The sequence below is a fragment of the Buteo buteo genome, chromosome 7 (genome assembly GCF_964188355.1).
Source record: "Buteo buteo chromosome 7, bButBut1.hap1.1, whole genome shotgun sequence".
NCBI lineage: Eukaryota > Metazoa > Chordata > Aves > Accipitriformes > Accipitridae > Buteo > Buteo buteo.
This window is the reverse complement of record NC_134177.1, coordinates 13,878,620-13,897,415: the sequence shown is the minus strand read 5'-3', so window position 1 is coordinate 13,897,415 and position 18,796 is coordinate 13,878,620. Positions and strand designations below refer to the sequence as shown.

Genomic DNA, 18,796 nt, shown 5'->3' with positions numbered 1-18,796 from the left:
GTGGCTTGGTTGTATCCAGTACCATCTCCACTTCCCTGACACTCCAATTAGCAGGTAGCTCCTATCTACAAAAGTTGTCCTGGCTAACTAATTCTTCACAGCAGGTCCTGTTTTACCTTGCCACCTGCCCCCCACCCCTTCTCTTGGTTGTTCAGGAAATAATAAATAGCAAATAGAGAAAGTCCTGTGGGGAGACACTAGAAAGATCAGTGATCTGGATACCATGAAAGAAGAAGAAAATAATGCGGTATTTGCTCTGAAGAAGATTTAAGGAAGGTATCAAATATGGAAAAGGTCGCTGAAAGAGGAAAGGGAATTAATTTTATGTTCAAGTAACCCAGGACATGAAGCAATGGATTTAAATTGCAACAAGGATGGTTTAAATTAAACATCAAGAAAAATCTCGGCAGGTAAGAACAGAGGCATGCTGGAATTGGTTGGCAAGGGATCTTCCATTCTTCTCTTTTCCGAGAGCTGTGTAGGCAAACACCCATCAGGCACAGTTTAGGTAAAGAGCAGCTCATTTTAGGGCATACAGACAGGCCTAATGACTTCCCAGGATTTCTTATAACCCCCTTTTCTATGATTCTTTTAATCTTTATATTACTTTTCTTTTTGTGTCTGACTATTTCTCTCTTACTAGCTTTTCCTTTGGCAAAAATAGTTTTAAATGGTAACATACACTTTTATTCTACAACTTAATGCCGATACCCAATCCTTCTCTCGTTCGTGTTTCCCCTCTTGAAAAAGATACAAATAAAAATCCCTCTATTTATCAGTGTAGTTATATGAATAAATAGTTTCAATCAAAATGTTCTTTGAAATAAAATTAACTTATGTACAAAATGCTAACTTCCAAAAAACTTCACTTTTTTTAAATGTTAGGTTCTCAATGAAAAAAATCATCAGTTCAGAAGACAGTTTTCAACAAAAAGGACTTAATCTTTGACTTACCTTTACACAAGAAAAAAGTAACTTCCTAACTTGAAGTAGGGATTGCAGTGTTCCTTTTATTATTGCTTTTTGCCATTTCCTGCATTAAACTCTCCATTAACATACCATTTTGATTTCTTTACTTTTAAAAGATGAATATGTATTTTTCAGAAAACAAAGGCAACCAAAATATATGGAAAGTGTTAATATTGTATACTAGACCATTGCCCATGCATACAAGCACATGTTTAAACAACACATGCACCAGCAATAATATCTCAACTTTACAAATTCAGAACCTGCTTAATCTCCGTTTAACGAAATCCAAACAGGGAAGGCCTCTGTCCCCAAATGCTGCTCTGCCTTTATCCCAACAGGCGGGCTCCAGGCTTCTCTGTAGATGTGATTATTGCTGTCCAATTCTTTGCCTTTCTCTCAGGGCTATTCTCTTTATGCAGGATGACTCATTAGCCTCCATCCCCGGCAGGGAGCTGACATCCAATTAACGAGCTGACAGTCCTCTAGTGGCTCCCACTACTCCTCCAAGGCTCTGTTTACAAACACAGGCTGTTGCGCCCATAAGGGAGGGAAAGTTGAAAGTCCCCCTGCCAGGCCAGTTTGTTCAAAATCTTCAGAGCCCTTTAAACAATACCTTTGTAGGGTAAAGATTGGACATATTGCTTGCAGCAGGATGCAAGTCATCCTAATGGCTACATCTGCGTTTGGCGGGAAAGGGAGCAGCAATTGGTATCGAAACAGGAGCGTCGTGATACGGCTTTGGGTTTCAGCTGGGCGGCCAAAGGAAATTAGCAGATGGAGAAATATTGTTGAATTCTGTATGGGAACGCACCTGCAGTTTGTCCATAGCGATGTAAAGTGCTCTCAGACAAAGAAATAGGCTTTTGAGTATAAAATTACAGGTGTAGCAACATTTATGCAACATCTGCACCAGGAGACAAGTCATTTTATTAACTCACATATTAAAGTAACTCCACATTCCCCGCACACTTGAGCGGGAACACAGTGTTACTTGCAGAGAACACAGGTTTTCACTTCACAGGGACTCACTACAGAGTGTCTCTGCCTTTGATCTGTAGGTGGTGGTCTCATTCATTGGCACTAGGAGTTCTGCTTAGATTTTTTTTCCCCTTTTGGCCAACTCAGAGAAAATAAAGTGCCCAGAAAACTATGATCGCTGCTACCCAATTTCCATTTGGCACCAGCTAAACCAAATAACTGTTCCTACTCAGATACAGGTCTGCTCTGGAGCAACAAGTTCAAACCAAAGTCTGAAAAGCTCCTCCTAATTTGGCAGCTACGAGATCTCCCTGGCAGCAAGTCTGAAACTGGACTTCAAATTCACGTTTTCCTGAGTATTTACAGTATTTTTGGATCATGATCTAAATTCTAATCTTCACCCCCAGCTCCCTTTCTGAGTTAGGTACAAAACCACCGACATCCAGACACTTTCAAATCTGAGCCAAATTCCTTTGAATTTTCACAAACACGGTCTTATCTTTTGAAATAACCTGCACTTGCTACAAACTAAAGCCGTGGCTGGTTTTCGCAGTGAGGAATGATGACACTGCTTTGAGAAGGTCTCCACTGTCCCGCGCTGCTTTGCCGAGTAAAGAATGGAGCAGAGGCGGATCCCCAGAGAAACAGGGAAGTACCAAATCCTGGTTCATATTTCCTCCAAAGCTGCTTTGCACCATGCAGACACACTTATAAGGTGTTATGCTGGGCTTAAGTGCCGCTGCCTTCAGATCTCTCTCACACTATTAGACTGATACAAATGAGAATTTATTGAGAATTTAAGCCTGAACATTTAGTCTCAGTTCTTTGCCTAATGTATACGTCACAACAGAGATGCTGACATAGAGATCTCAATAAGAAGTAACTATTCCTATTTGGTTACATAGCAGGCAAAGCTTTCAGCCAGAGAAGGTCCCCACAGGCAAACACAAAGCAAGGCTTTGGTCAGAAATTCACTGCAAAAGTAGCATTAATAGCCTGAGAATTTATCCCTCCAGCTCCTCTAAATGACTGTTAACTAGAGATGAACATCTCAATACCCTGAATCTGTAGTACAAGTTACATCAGTGCTTCCAACCTGCAGCAGTGCAGTCAGCCAGGTGAGCTCAAACCACCTTCAGCAGCAGCATGAGGTCTCACAGGGGCCTCTCACATTCTGGTCCCCAATCCACCTGCAGCTGCAGTATCCTCTCACAGGAGGTGATAAGAAACATCCCAGGGACAGGCACTTATTTAGTCTCAAAATTCATTTCTGCTCTAACCAGCTAACCACAGCTTAAAGCACTGCCTCTGCTAAGAAAAGCTGTTGCTGTATCTGGGTGAATTATATTCCAAACTGTTGTGTACAGATTGACTTTACCCACTAATTAACTGTTCCAACTCATTACATTATAGGATCTGCAATGATAATGGCCATGTGCATCACGATATGACACACTGGAGCCCCAAGCCAGCCAGCACAGGAGTACATGACAGAATGTGAGCCATGTCACTCTGCCCCAGGCCCTCGGCTGTGCTCCAGCTGCAGCCTGGTCATAGAAAAATTAAGAGTCCTTTTCAAATTTAGATCATGCTGCCCAGGACCTAGCCCAGGCAAGTTATGAAAACCTCCAGGAACAGTGATTCCACAGCCTCTCTAGCTTATCATGTTTGGTTTGGGTTTTTTTTCCTTTCTTTTCCTCCCCTCATATCTAGTTGGAATATAACTTGTGCCAGCTTTTGACCACTCCGAGTCCTTTCACTATGCATGTCTGAGAAGAGTTAGCCTCTGTCTTCTCTATACTCCTCCATGGCAGTGGAAGACTGCCGTCAGACTTCCTTAGCCCTCTTCTCCAAGCTAAGCAAATCCAGCTCCCTCGCCCTCATGTGTTCCAGCCTCCTGACCAGTGGCCCTCCTGCTAGATTCTCCAGCCTGTCAACAACGTTCTTGCACTGTGAAGATCAAAACTAGATGCAGTAGTTCAGATGCAGCTTCACCAGTACCTAGTAGAGGTCCCTAACCATCTCCCTCAACCTGCTGACTGTGGCCTTGCTAATGCATCCCAGTATACAGGTAGCCTTCTCTGCCCAGTTTCGCTTTGTCTAGATAGTCATAAAATAACCTGTTGTTGGCATGTCAAATCATTCATCCCTGGAGTTCTTTCTGCTGCCTATTTTTAAAATTGCTATCTCTCTATGCTCAGCATTTCCAGTTAAGCAAACTATAAGAACGCTAAGATTGTTTTAAAAGTTCAGACAGCAATAAGCCCACTCTTCCTGGAGACCATGTACACCCATGAAAAAAACCACCCTCTAACTACATTGTTTTGAATCCTGTGGCATAGCCCAATTCACTTGTGAAAGACCAACAGATGGACAGAAAGAGACACCCTCCTCCCCCCTTTAGCTGGTATCAATTCCCATTAAATACTCTCCTGTGTCCAGACTATGCATGCTGACCACTCAATGCAGACAAAATTGCAATCCACCTTGATGAACTTCCTAACAAGTTCTGTGTCTCTCCCTCCTTGTTCCTCTACCATTCACACTCCCTCTCTCTCTAAATTTCCCTCTAATTAATTCCATATTAAGCACTGAAAATCTGCAGGGACCTCTCAGACATCCCTTGTCCCTTTCTGTACGGACCCTCCGGGTCCCCAGTGGTAAGCCCACTGGTAAAAAGCTGACATCTGTGCGGCAGCTCACAGGCTGCAATTTCAGGTATAGCATGTGTTGCACCTTGAACTACCGTCTCATTTCAGACCCCACCATTGAGACCAATTAAGTACAGAGCATGCAAGGAGCCGACCGAGTGTCGCGTGCTGACTATAACCACAAGGACTTAGAGGCCACAAATCTGTTATTACCAAGCTGTTCCTGACAGCAGCATGCTGCCTCCTAACAAAAAGAATAGATTAGGATCAAGCAAGTCTCCCTCTGGCTTGTCAGTGGGACTTTGGACCACACCTTCCACCCAAAACTTTCCTCTTCTCCTGCTTCTGAACACCTAGGCAGCTCCAGGCTAACAAGGTGGCTGCTGAGTCAAGCATGAGCTGAACCATATGTTCATAATTAGTTAACTTCTTGCTTTGTCGCTAGAGGCACTATCAATAAATCAGCGACAGCCCGTAGTGGCCTTAGGAGATGCAAGAAGCCACCCCCAGCCAGCACGGAGCCCTCCCCTCTACACAAGCGACTGGCCGTATTTCATTCCAGCTGCGGCATTGTGTGGTGAATTAACTTTATCCTCAATTTAAAAAGCCAGCATGAAATCAAAAGAGACTTCAGAAAAAGAATAAAGAGCAAGAAAGAAAGAGAAGAGGAAGGGGTGGGAGGAGAGGGAAAAATCCTAGCAGGTCAACTCAAAAAAAAAGTCCGGTGAGTGACAGTCTACAGGGATGCCCCACTTAGCCCATTGCTGCAAGGCTGGTTGTTGGGGCAGCACATTAACTTTCAAAGCCATTCTGCCTGTTATTCCCCAGTGCTGTGGTCAAAGGTTTCTTGTTACATGCCGAAGGGGGGACCCTGCGATACAATTGTTTTTAAACCAGTCAAACATAGTTAACTAACAGCTCAGACAGTGGCTAAAGTGGAGCAAGAGCCAACAGTGCCAGGGTGAGACAGGCTGGCTAGAAACATCATCTCAAGGCAAGTGTGCTGCACAAAGCGCTGCGTTCAACTGTGTACTTGAGCAAATAGCGTCGTGACTAGGGTATGGTATATCTTGCAAACAAACCAACCTCCAGCAGAGTACATGGCTGTCATCTGTGCTCACTGCTCCACTCTGAACCTCAGGAGATGCAGTTCTTAAAAAACTAAAACAACAAAACCAAAAACCCATTTGTTTTTTTGTTGTTGTTGTTGCTGTTGCTGCGTGGTGTGTTGGTTTGGGTTTTTTTTCTTAAACATGAGTGAGAAGAGCAAGTTAGAATAGGTCCAGTGATGGTCCAGACCTAGGTATGTCACACTAAAAAAGTTCCTGTGTTTTCAGTTTGTTGATACCAGATTGAGATCAGATATTCCCCTTGATTTGGGAAAGTACATGGTAATAGTCATACCGCCTGGTGTAAGCCAGACTCCCTACAGGCAATGGAGAGTGCTGAAGACTTCTAGAAAAGCGATCCACAACACTTGAATCTGGAGCCTGCCTATCCTAAGGTCCTCGCACCTCCACCTACTCCAGAGTTACTCAGGCAACCTGAATATCACCCACAACTAAATGCTTAAATGCTTGTAGTTAACTGCTAGTGCAATCGTCCTGCCTCCCTGGAGGTTTAACTGAAACAAAGCCTGCACTTGCAGTGCTCCCATTGGCAACTTTTATTTGGTTAGAGATGCACTTGAATAGTTTGTTGCTGTAAGGCAGAGGAAGTGCTACCACCTTCCTGGGGCTGACGGAACCTGTGAAGACGTAGCCATTAAAGAATTCCTCTCCCCTGTTTCTGCTCTTTTTGCACCAGCCTCTCTCTTCTTACCGCCCTGGCCCTTCAGCAGTCCTCCCAGGCTGCTTTGCTGCTGTGCTTATCCCACCTGCTTTCTTGCTGCCTCCTGGCCCCTCTTGTCTCCTCTGCAGGAGAAACTGGCTGCTCTTGCTAGCAGGCTTCTCTTCTCCTCTCAGCCTACTCTCCATCACTGAGGGAGGCACTTTGCCTCCTCCTCCGCAATGGAGCTGCTCGGATTTGTCAGTTCACTTCTCTACTGTGTATGTGCACACACAAATCCTATGAAATCAAAACATCCCTGAAGGGCAACTGAGGCTCAGGCAAACCCCTGAGAAGTCTGTGGACAGGATGTGTCCAGCCTGTAGTTCTAAAAAGTCTTGGAAGCTGCTGCCTAATCTTGGAAAGGCTCAACTCCACAACCACTTCCCCCCCCCCCTTTTTCTTTCTTTCTTTAGAAATTCCCTGAAGTTCCCCAGGTGCCTGTGCATACCCAGAAACACCTCCACACCCCAGCACATCTGCACCATTCAGATCCAGGATCTAGCACTGCCTCTCAGGCAATCGCAGAGCAACCCTGATACCCCACAGCTGGACAGGTCTCCTCATTGATATGTAATTCTGGTGTCTTCTTGCCTTCGAAGACCTGTGGGGAGCACTAACTGAATCCCTGAACCCAATCCTACTCCTAACACCTTCCTTTCAAAGATTGCAGCAGGATTAACTCTGGTCTTCTGAAATGCCAGATGAGAAATGGTTATAGCACTGCTACCTCCTGATCTTCCTGATTTATTCCGCTATAGAAGCTGCCTGGCTGGTTACCTAGGCTTATCCCTTCTAGACTGATGGATTTGGGAGAGCTCCTAGCCACAAACCCACAGGCATGCCTCAAATCTCTTGCAGAGGATGTGGAGAAAGAATTTAAGACTTTCCACAGCAAAAAGAAAACAAGAATAACTTCATAGTCCATTGGTTAGGATACAACTCCCAGAAAAACTACAACCACAAAATATTGTGTCCTGCTTCCAGCACTGTTTTGGATTTTACAGTAAATATTTATTGGATAAAACCCATGAACTGCTGCAAGTGCAGAAATGAGAGCCCAGTCCCTCTCTTCCACACAGTGCTTTAACTGATAAGCTGAAGCCCTGGTCTTGTTTGACCTCCTCCTTACCAGGAGATTGTTCTACTTCATTTTGATGCATTAAAAAAAAAAGCATAAGAAACCCTCAAACCTATGGATGTTTCCTATATAATTTTAGCAGAACACTTCTAAATTTTAGATCATCTGTCAAACCTATTAACTGAAATTTCTGGCTCAGTCCAAGAAAGGGGAAACCAATTATTTTAGATTTTTTCTTCCTTGCTGCTTCCCATTGCCACACCACCAACACTGATTCTCTCTCTACCACGACCTCTTCTCTCACTGACACACCTGAATTCAAACCAAACAGAACAACATTGTTCTGAAAGAAGTTGAGTTTTAAAAATCTGGGCATAATTAAAAACCAGATTTCTAAAAACCACAAAAGATGAAGAGACACCATTGATTTTAACAGTTCCTTGATCTTTCTGTTTCACATTAAGTAGTTTTGTCACAGGCCCCTAACCCCTTCAGGGAAAACAAAACAAAACTAAACCCCAAACAAAACCAACAACCAAGAAAGATGTTAAACCTGATTATCACAGCCAAACTCCCACACTTCAGAAATTGCATACACACATGCATATTTCTAGCGCAAATGTTTTGCTTTCCTGTCTTGCAGTGTGGTGTCTGGTTGCTTGTTGGTGATAAACACAACTTTATTCTTCCCCAGAGAAAAAGGAAATTCATCTAGCCTGCAGAGTTTGGAAAGCATGTGGAAATATAGATGCTGGTATCTCAGGAGCACTTGACCACAGATGAACTCCCTTCAGGAAGGGACAGCTTGGCATCTCCATCCTGCTCATTTTGAACGATAGCTCAGTGGTATATCAAGCGTAACATGGTCAAATAACCATATTAAGCTGTATATGGGCAATATTAACGCCACACTCACAAAGAAAGTGTAATCACTAATTCCAGACCCTAAGAAAACAATTTTTAAATGGAAGCTGAGATCCTGATATAAAACTATAAAATCTAACTCTATCACTCTGTTCCTTTATTTTTTTCAATGGCATTTATAAATGAACTGTTAGATGAAGGCTTTAATAGTAACTGCTGGTAGCTTAGGAAGATGGTTCAGTGAAAAGCAGAAACAGACTTTCATGAAGTTTTTTTTCAGAACATGACTGAAAGGAAGCTCCTAAATCTTTAATCATTATCAAAATATACACTTCAGAAGCTAATTTTAGAAATCAAGTCTGCAGAATCTGAGTACACACCTCTGTGCTACCTCCATGCTGTTATTTTTCTATAGTAGAGATATTCTAGAATATTAGAGAGTTATCTTAAGGCTCAAGTTTCTGTGACTATATTTACACAATCACCTAATAATGTCACCTTAAAAGGTCTCAGAAATGCAAAAAAAACCCCAACCCTTTAAAATTTGAACTTTGGTGAATCTAACAATAAGAGGCAAAAGTGTTAAAAAAAGATATCTATAGTTTGTCTCAAGACTCAAGGAATATGATTTATGCTATTTTAACTCTTTACACAGACAATACTGATTTCAGTATTGAAAAAGCTTTTTTCATTTCAATTCAAAAAACAGGTTGACAGCAACATTGCTCCAGTGAGGGCAAATACATAGATTTACATCATTAGACAAAATTAATCAATTCTTTTGGATTTGGAAAATGCTGGTGAAAGAATATAAGATGCGGGGAGGAAAAAAAAAAAGAAAAGAAAAAAAGTACGGACCTGGACTTATTAAGGGAAGTAATGTGGTGAATGAATAACTGTGCTCAGTGAATAAGTGGAATATAATTGCTTGCTGCTCCCAGGCTGTCCCAAAACCAAACTAGCCTTTCTCCCAGTTTCAGTATTTGGGAATATCAGAATTTTCTCACACAGTGCCATCTGAGATGGAGGGTGAGCACAGCCGTATGCCTCTATATTGCTCAGTTCCCCCCCCTCAAAACTTAAATCGAATTATAAGAACCTGAGTGAAGGCTCCCTGATTTACTCTGCTGAACAGCCTTCTTGATCTGCACGGGTGGGACCAGAGGGATGCTAGCAAGCCCTCTAGTGTCCACCTACTGCATGCTTCTATAAAACACACCGACATCCAGGAATACGTAAAAACCTAAACATTTTCAGCAGTAAGTTATCCCTCCAAATTCATGGTACGAAACCACATCTTTGAAAGAATAAAGTCTATAATCAGTGTTAGTCTTGAAAACAAAACCTCCAGCAATTACAGAGGGCTATTGCTCAGTAAGAACATCTAACGTAGTATCTTTCTTATCACACATGCAAGGTAAACAAAGAGATAAAAGTGAATTATTGAAGGCCACTTCAAAGGCCATCAGCCAACCCAGAAATGAGCACTGCAGAACCTTTCAGTTTCCCAGTGAAGTATTTTGTTCTGCGGGGCCACATCTCCTTTTGTGCCTGAGACACCAGGTGTGCTTGCCCAGACTCTTCCTTATCAATTTGTGTCTCCTGGGCGCTGGAGATTATAGATAGGTCTAAGCCCTATCACTGAACACAAACTCCCTTGAAATTTGAGGAATCGCAAAACAATATCCAACAGCTAATAGTAGCACCCCAGATTAAATTAGTTCACTTCCGATGAAGCTGCTGCTTTTCAAACAACAGTACACCTTTCCACCTCTAAGAAGGAAGTCAGTGAACATTGACCTGAGCCAACAAGGGTCCCAGCGTGTATGTCAGGAGGCTGCTGGGCTTCAGTGCTAGCCATGGATGACAGACCAGTCATTAGGCGTTCTGCGGACGGCAAGAGGTCTCATTTCTGTCTGATTAGAAAAAGAATGATGAAACAGAACCCACGGGAACTTCTGGGCAGCTGCCATTTAAGTCTCTGTTCCTTCCAGTCACATCAGGAGACTAGGACACAAGAACCTTGAGCCAAGAGAAAAAGCGTCCCCTCTGAAGCCAGCTCTGTTGCATGGTACTAACTTCTTTCTTTCTTTTCCTGCTGTACTATTACAGTTTGCAATGGAATTGTAAAATTACAGTAAGGCATCGATGAATCCTGCTCTCTCATCCAGGGGCAGTTAAAACCCAAAGATTTCTCTTGTTTCTTATTCACTCTGAGGCCTTTTTACACTGCTTTGGCACAGCACAAGGCTGCCAAGTGGATGCTAACCTCCCCCCCACCCCTTTCACCTCCAGGATAGCATAAACTATAACTGAACAACAACAACAAAAAAAATCCTGTTTGCAGTTATTCTCCACTACACATCATTGCTGCAAGGGAACCCACACTGTCATTGAAGTGTGTAAACCTTTGCTTAAAATCAAATTTCAGCAAAAATTCAGGGGAGAAAACAGCTCTGATGTGTTTTGAATGGAATTCTTCTTTTAAAAGGCTTTGGGATTTGGAAGACATTTACTCCTTTAATCCATTATATCAAAATCATTGACAAAATCACAATGAAACATTTTGTTCCTTCCTAAAAACAAAAACCAAAGAGGGAAAAAAAATTCTCTCACAGAGAATTAAAAAGCATTCAGGTTTCATTCCAACGAGCTGGGCGTCAGGACCTCAGCATTCTTCAAGAAAAGAGATTATTGTCTCCAGCCAGCTCTGGTGTAAGCCTGTAAAATCCTCTGCCAATCTTTTAGATGAATTACCAGCCAACTAATTCCTTTTCATCACCAGTTCATCGAACACTACCTGCATGGACTAGGAGCTGGAAATTTTATGTATACAGACAGAGCTGTTTCACTAGAATATCTCCCTAGTGACTTACTGTTTTAACTCAGCCTTTGAATAGCATGCACAAAACCCCTGACATCTTTCTCAGCTCATGACAACAACATCCTTCACCTTCTGACCCCTGACACATTTCCACACATCCTAGGATCTTTCTTTCATTATTGATTAGGGGAGGCAATGCCATACAGCTCTGCAATGAAGAGATGCCCTCACATATATTTACTCAATCAGAGATCTCTGCCAAACCTCCCAACTGCCAGCCAAGAATGGAAAGTGCCCAGCTCTACACCCAAGGAGAGATGGAGGGGAGCCAGACTGCCAACTCCTGAGCACCGGCCAAGAGGAAAAGCACTATTAAATAGGTGAAACCCAGTACATAGGTATTGGCAGCACGGTACACATTGGAGGAGCTCACAGGCCAGGTTACAAAGCAGGTAGATGCATGCATTGGTGGCTGATTAGACACAGGGCCCCATTCAGCTCTGCATCTGGTCCCATGAAAATCCATCCTAATTTGGATGAAACCCGTGAGCTAAGCTTTTCTGGCAGGTCTCCCTGCAAAATAGTTTGACTTCAATAGAAAACACCATGGAGAAAAACATGGCTTTTCAGCACACTGGTCTTTCTCTCGTAGACTCAGCAATTTCCCCCAAACCGTGATGCTCAACACTCATAACACAGTCAAGAGAAACTGTTTCTATCATCTGTTATTTAACCATGGGACTAACTCAGTGCATTTGCTTGCTGAATCACTCTTCTGTGATGAAAAGGTTACTTAGCTGCAGCATGGCAAGTCTGTAAAGTGGTAAACTCTGGATGGAGAAACATCAACACAGTAGTGTGCTGTTGATGCCAGACCAGGAATAGGCTTTGGTTCTGAAACTACATCAAGGTTTATGTTGAAACTCCCAACCAATTAGCCCCCAAAACTCAGGAAAAGTTTTCTGTTCACAATTAATATTGCTCTTGTGGAGCCCAGTGGTTACAGCCAAGAACAAAGGGACTCATTTGGCCAGGAGCTACATGAGTACATTTCTGATTATAGAAATGTAAAATCTAAGCAGACACATCACTCTTGATTGATAGATGAGGAACTGAAATGTAAAGACGCAGAGACTGTCTTGGGTCTATACAGTAAATGGGTGACATTCTGAGGTTTCAGACCTCACGTTTAAGTGCTACTATAAAACTGTGTAACATCAGACCCAGGAGCAGAACATATTTCTCTTCTATGCACCAATAAAATTGGCAACAGTAACAGATTCCCACCTATAGTTTTCAGGTGAACCCATCAGCTTGTCAAAAGCCAGACCTGAGATCTGTATCTCTGTAGGATCTCATTTTTTACGATACAGCTCCAGGTGCTCAAAAGGAAAGGGCAACACATGCAATACAGAGGGACTCAGATGTGTTCTGAGATAACACGCCCATAGGACACTAAACCAGTGCAACTAGTATCTTCTTCAGACAGAGGATCAATATACTCAGTAGAATTAATGAAAATATTCAAAAGAAAACTCCAGAATGATAAAAAGCATTATTCGATTTATTTTACTATCACAATGTTCTCACTCTCTATGACATTCTGTAGTATTGAAGTCTATAAACATACTCTGTGCTACATAAACCCAGCACTTTTTCCATTTGTCTTTCCATTTCAGGAGACAACTCCTCATTCCTGTACCTGGGGGTGTAATGAACTGCAATCTAGAGGGCTGTGAAAAAAATAAATGGTCACCCACACCAATGAAAGACGAGATCCATCTACTAGAGTTGCGTTAAGCACTTCTCAGACAGTCAGGAAAATAGAAAAAAGATTACACAAAACCAGACATAACCAGCATAGATTGTTGTTTATAAACACATCAAAATGGCAAGCACACGGAATGAAAGAGAAAAAGCTGAAGTCCAAAAATGGCACAAACCCACAAATCTCCACGAATAAATTTAGATCAGAAATTAGAGTAACATTTTGAACAATCAAGAAGCAGTACCAGTGTCACAACAAAAAGCACTGAAGGGCTGGCATTGAAGTTTTATGAACTGACTGCCTAACTAAAGCTGGAGATGGGACAAGACAACCCAGAAGTCCCTTCCAGTCCTAGATCTTCATGAGTAGTTATCTGTGCTTTACCTAACAGACCTCTCTCTGAAGCAGGGATCTTCTGTCCCTTGTGAAACAACAGTTACATCCACAGGAGAGAACCAAGATTAGCTGTTCACAGAACAGGAGTGATGACAGATGGGTGAGCGCTTGTGTGCACACACACACCACACACATTATTCAAACATACTTCTTACATATTTCATCTGCAAGGATATTCTATACATAAAAGGGTCATTACCTATGTATAAAAACTACAGCTTTTTCAGATAAATCTGAAGCACGGCTGCAAATCTATAGAACTCCATTTTTACAAGAAAGTGTAATTGTAATGTGAATTTCCAGTTCAAAATGAATCATGTCCAATAAAGAACATCCCTTCAAATTCTTAATGTCTGCATAGGGAGATAATGAGTTCCTTGCACAGTTGCTACCCAGAGGATAAATGTGGAAGACGACCGCAAATCTGGAGGAATATAACTTCCCAGCACCTTGAGCACCTTAAGACGCTTTCTAAAAGTCCACAAACAGTTTCAAAGCAATTCAAGATTAATTGAACGTGACTGATATTCCTTTGGATTTTCATTATTTAATTTGAGCCTACATAGTACCACACACATACAAATCCATCAGATAATATCCATTACTCAAATTAAGTTTCTAGATCACTATAAAATCGTTTTCCACACTGCTGCTAACACACACCTTCCTTGAAAAAAACAACCCCTTTCTGAACACAGGCAATTAAGCGCTAGTAATACCAAATTCCCTTCTAGGGATCTATCAGGGATAAATCTCATCCAGTGTGTATGAAAAAACACAGAAGCAAAATCACGTATACCTAAATGCACAGCATGCCTTCATTTCAAACCAGAAGAAACCATTGAAACCACCATGAGAATTGTGCCTCGGTAGAAGAGCCTCCATCCATTGACTCACCACTGTATTACAGTTTTCCCATCTTCAAGTCATCTTTTTAATTTGTTGGCTCCTAAATACTTGGGAAACTCCACAGTACTAGACAGTATCAGCACAGGAGAGCTGGAGCCCAACAGCACTAAAGCCTCAGTTTGACTAACAAATGAAGACAGCAAATGAAGGCCACACGTGTATTTACTGCCAGCTGACAATGATTCCAAAACTAGTAAGTGGTGTGAGAGAGTGATGGAAAAGATAAACATTACCCTAAAACATACCAGGAAGAGATAAAAGAGATAAAGATTTGCCAATGTTTTTCTCTAAAACATTGGTGCATTACACAGCGGACTGAGTAATTTCAGTCACCCATCTGAAAAACAGGTTAACGTCAGCTGGAATATTCTCTGAAATGGGTTCTTGCAGTGTTTATGTTAGGGAAAATTGTAAAAGAACATGCTATCTTTGAGCTAAAAAACAAAGGAAAAGACAATATGTGACAGCACTCTGCAAAGACATCAGAGCTAAACACTACAGAGGGAGAAGAAGCATCTAAACTAAAGCAGGAGTTTGGCACAAGGACAAAAGGGATTATACCTGCTATGAATACATTCAGACTGGAAAATAGAAAGTGTCTAGCCATCAGAGCTCAGAGTATGGTGCAGCCTCACAGTGGGAATAACATAAGGAAAATAACCTAATTAGTTTTAAGAGGGAGATTGAAAAGTTTAAGAATGTCTCAACAGCAGGGGACTGGATTTGGGAAGTGCCTTTTAGTCCTGCGTTCGAGGAGGAAGACTGATCAGAGAACAACCAGAACCTGTATCTGCATAAATTGCTATTCAGAAGCATTCTTTCAAATTAGTCTCATCAGTTTAACTAATCACACCTTTAGCTCACAAACATCATCAGAGATTCATGCAAATTAGTCTCATCGGGTTTAACTAATCACACCTTTAGCTCACAAACATGATCAGAGATTCATGCAAGTGCCAGATACCTGTGTGTACCCAACTATAGGTTAATATCTGGACTTACTAAGTGAGCCTCTATTTTGCCACTGATATACTAACCATTCTTAAGAGGGATAAGAAGCACTGTAGCAGCAGTATGGCAGAGTAAGTGAAGATGATTTGTGGTGAGTCTGGTCACCTGTGCAGGTGTTAGCATGAAAAGTAACACACACTGTAGTAAATCCAGTATAAAAGTTGAATTAAACTATTTGTATCTCTTCTGAGAGCCAGCTCACAGTGGTCCAAATGCAATTTTAGATCCATTTATACATAAAAATGAGTTAAACCATAAAAATCCAAGTTTGTTGTTTGGTTGGGTTTTTTTTAATCTGAAGGATTAGCTTCATCGCTGTTATTTGAACAAGAAAAATCATAGAAATTACAGAAGAAATTACAGGTAGAAAAACCACATGGGAATTAACACACTGCAATACATGCTAGTGTGTTCTCGAAACTTCAGAAAAGAGCTGCTATGACACTCAAAGTGAAATCCTACCTCCACTGCAGCACTACTGTAGTCTTGATAAACATTTCATCCCTGAACTTTATTTCCAGTTAAAGAAGTGCATCATTAACTACAACAAGCAGTAAGAGCTCTGACAGGGGCTGCCTCAGATGAACAGGGAAAGAATTAGCAGATGATTGTTACTTGGTTCTGTTTTACACTACACGTCGATGTGTAATTGCTACCATGACTTGAAGCTCTTCTATCATCATGTGTGACATCCGTGCATGATTTTGCAAAATTAGCTCTTTCTCTCTTACACCTACAGCATTTGTACTTTCCTTGACAGTCACCCACAAGTTATTTCCCCAGACCTATGAAGCTCTTGAGCTCTGATGTGGTGGTCTTTTACCCATGTACCATCTTTCACTCCCCAACATAGAAACCACGGTACTATCAATTGACATGAATTCCTTGAGCTCAGAAAGCAAAGCATGGTCAAAACCCAAACCAACACGATACCAGCTGTGCAGAAGCACAATGGAGTGACCACAGGTTTTCTTCATACCTGCTTTTCACTCCCAAGAGTGTGCCCGTACTCCTCTCACTACTTCTCAAAGGGAAACGGCATGCCTGAGCATACAGAGCTTTGCCAAGAGGAAGCAGAGGCAGGGCCACCAGCATTGTGCCAGGCAAAGGGCCCCGTCTAGGAGCAGCTGCGAGCCAGCAACGCTTCTCCCCACACCCACACAAAGCGGGAAGGAAACTTTGCCCACTCATTGTCCTTCCCTAGCTGTGCTGTTTGGACACTCAACTCTCCTCTCTCCGCAGCTGCCCTCTGTCCTGAGTGACGACCCATGAGGTGACCCAGGGGCGTTACAAGGGGCGGCCTGCCACCCCCCGCACAGGGGATCCCTTCCCTCCACCCACCAGGCCTCCCCACCGCAGGCTCCTCTGTACCTGCCTCCGCCCCCAGGGCCAGGCAGGCACCTCGCCAGGCTGCCTGGAGACGCCAGGAGAGGGGCCATTCGGCCAGGAACGAAGGCGCAAGGCAGCCTCGGCCCCAGCAGCAAGGAGGGACGAAGCGATCGGCCCGCGGCCACCGTTCCCCGCCTACGGCGGCTGCGGGCGCGGGGTGATGACGTCGCGGGGGCCGCTCGCCTCCCCCAGTGCCTCTGAGGCAGCCCCAAGATGGCCGCCGCCTGGGGCGACCGCAGGCCGAGGCCGCGGCGTCCGGAGGGGTTGCCGGGGCTGGTGCGGGTTCCGTGGGGTCCTTGCGCCTCGCAGGGGGTTGCTCCGGGCCCTGAAGGGCTCCTCTAGTCCGCCCCGGCGTTGTCTGCCTTGCCGCCCGGCTCTGCGGAGGCCGCCTGCCCGGCCCAGAGCCTCTCCTGCCAGGTGCCGGTGGCCTCGGGGCTGCGGCCTGTCCCGGCTTTACCGGCCTCCCCCCGGGCCCTTCTCCGGCGTGTTGCTGACCCGCCGGGCCCCACCGTAGCAGTGCTTGCCTGGGGTGAGGGAGCCACAGGTGCCCCAGCACCCTGGGAAGCATCCAGAGGCAGCCCAGTAAAGGGCAAAGGGACTAAACCAAACCAAGGAGGGCTGTGCTGAGCCTTGGCCCTTGTTAGAAGTGTTCCACAGAGCTTGTGTTTCTCATTAGTCAACAGATGCCCCCCGGCCACACAGCCACATGGGAGAGGGGTTGGCACCCAAAGAGTGTGGGTTATCAGAGCAGTTAAGTGTACTGTGCAGAGCTGGGGTTTAGGAAAGCTAAAGGGTGACCCAAGGCAGGGCGTGGTGTGGATATGGAGCATGAGCTCTCTTTAAAATACCTCTGTTGGAAAAAACATCATCAAGGCGGGAGATGGCAGTGATTTAATTTGGCATAACTGCTAGTTTACCTTGAGCAGCAACCTAGGAAAACATGCCAGTCATAAAGGAATGGAAGGCAAATGGCCTGCTTGGTTTGTATTGTCCCCGAGTCTTGCTAATGGGGTAACAGCACTAAGCATCCTCCAGGGGAGAAACGAAAGACCGTCCCATATGCCAGCCTGGCCTGCCTTCGGCCCAGCCTCACCCTCAGCTGCCTGCAGATTGTGTCCGCAGGCGGGTCCGGTTACCTCCTTGAATAGCCCTTGCCATGGCAGGAGGCAGGATCCTGACTGAAGAACTGCTTTGCTGTCAGCTTTATTCCCACTATCCGCTACACTATTCAAAGACAGACCCTCAGTGAAGAGTTGTTTGGTTTGCTGGGTTTTTTTTGTTGGTTGGTTGTTTTTTCCCCCCCCCCGGAAGAAACTCAAGCCTATCCATGGATTTGAATTGCTGTGGAAATCTGGTGTGAATTAGAGGTGACTATATGCAGACAATCTCTGTCTTTCACACACTTGCGTATGGCTTTTGCAGCATAGCCCATTATGACAGTGAATCTTATACCACTGTCACAGCATTTATATCCTGAGATCTTCTTCTGGAAGCCTGGGGCTTGACAGAAAACAAATACCCAATATAGCGAGACATTTGCAGGGGCTTGTCATTGCAGACCGCCTTGTTCTGAAACCTGCACTTTCTTCCTCAGAACTGTCCAGACAAGTGCTCTGAATCATATTTGCTTCTACACACCCCTGGGAAGTCATGGAAAACCCACTCCCTCAGCCAGGCATGTTGGACAAACTTGCCTCTTCCTGCTGGATTTTGCAACTGCAAACAAGGCTGGAAAACAAAACAAAACAAAACAAAAAACTCACCAGCAACACCAGCAGCCCTGCTCTGAACATGTGGGATGCTTCCCTGGATCCCTGCTCATTTCCTGGAGTGAAACTCAGACACACCAGTTCAGTGCTGTCCTGAAGCATGTAGAGGCTTTTTTTTTTCCCTGTCTCTCCTTCTTTTCTTTTCCCTCCTTCCTTGTGTTGATTTGTGGGGCCAGAATGACTTTGATTTCAGCAAGTTTGCTGTTTATTCACGTCACAAGTTTGACAGCTTTACACCAAATCAGATTGCTGGGTTTCAGGAGAGCTCTGAGGCGTCACTGGGAGCTCCTTTAGATTAAACTCGCCTCCCCGGTCTCCCCCCTCTCCCCCTCCTTCAGAGCCATTTAAACCTCTCTG

The 18,796-nt window shown here is 43.9% G+C and overlaps 1 protein-coding gene across 1 annotated transcript in view; it reads right to left on the bottom strand.

Moving 5' to 3' along the window:
• OSTN (osteocrin) overlaps positions 1–16,769 on the bottom strand; it is a 111,196-nt gene extending 94,427 nt beyond the window's left edge. The window contains exon 1 of the mRNA XM_075033241.1: positions 16,653–16,769. The gene's annotated coding sequence lies outside the window, so the exon portion shown is untranslated. The remainder of the gene's footprint in view (positions 1–16,652) is intronic.
• Positions 16,770–18,796: the final 2,027 nt, after the last annotated feature.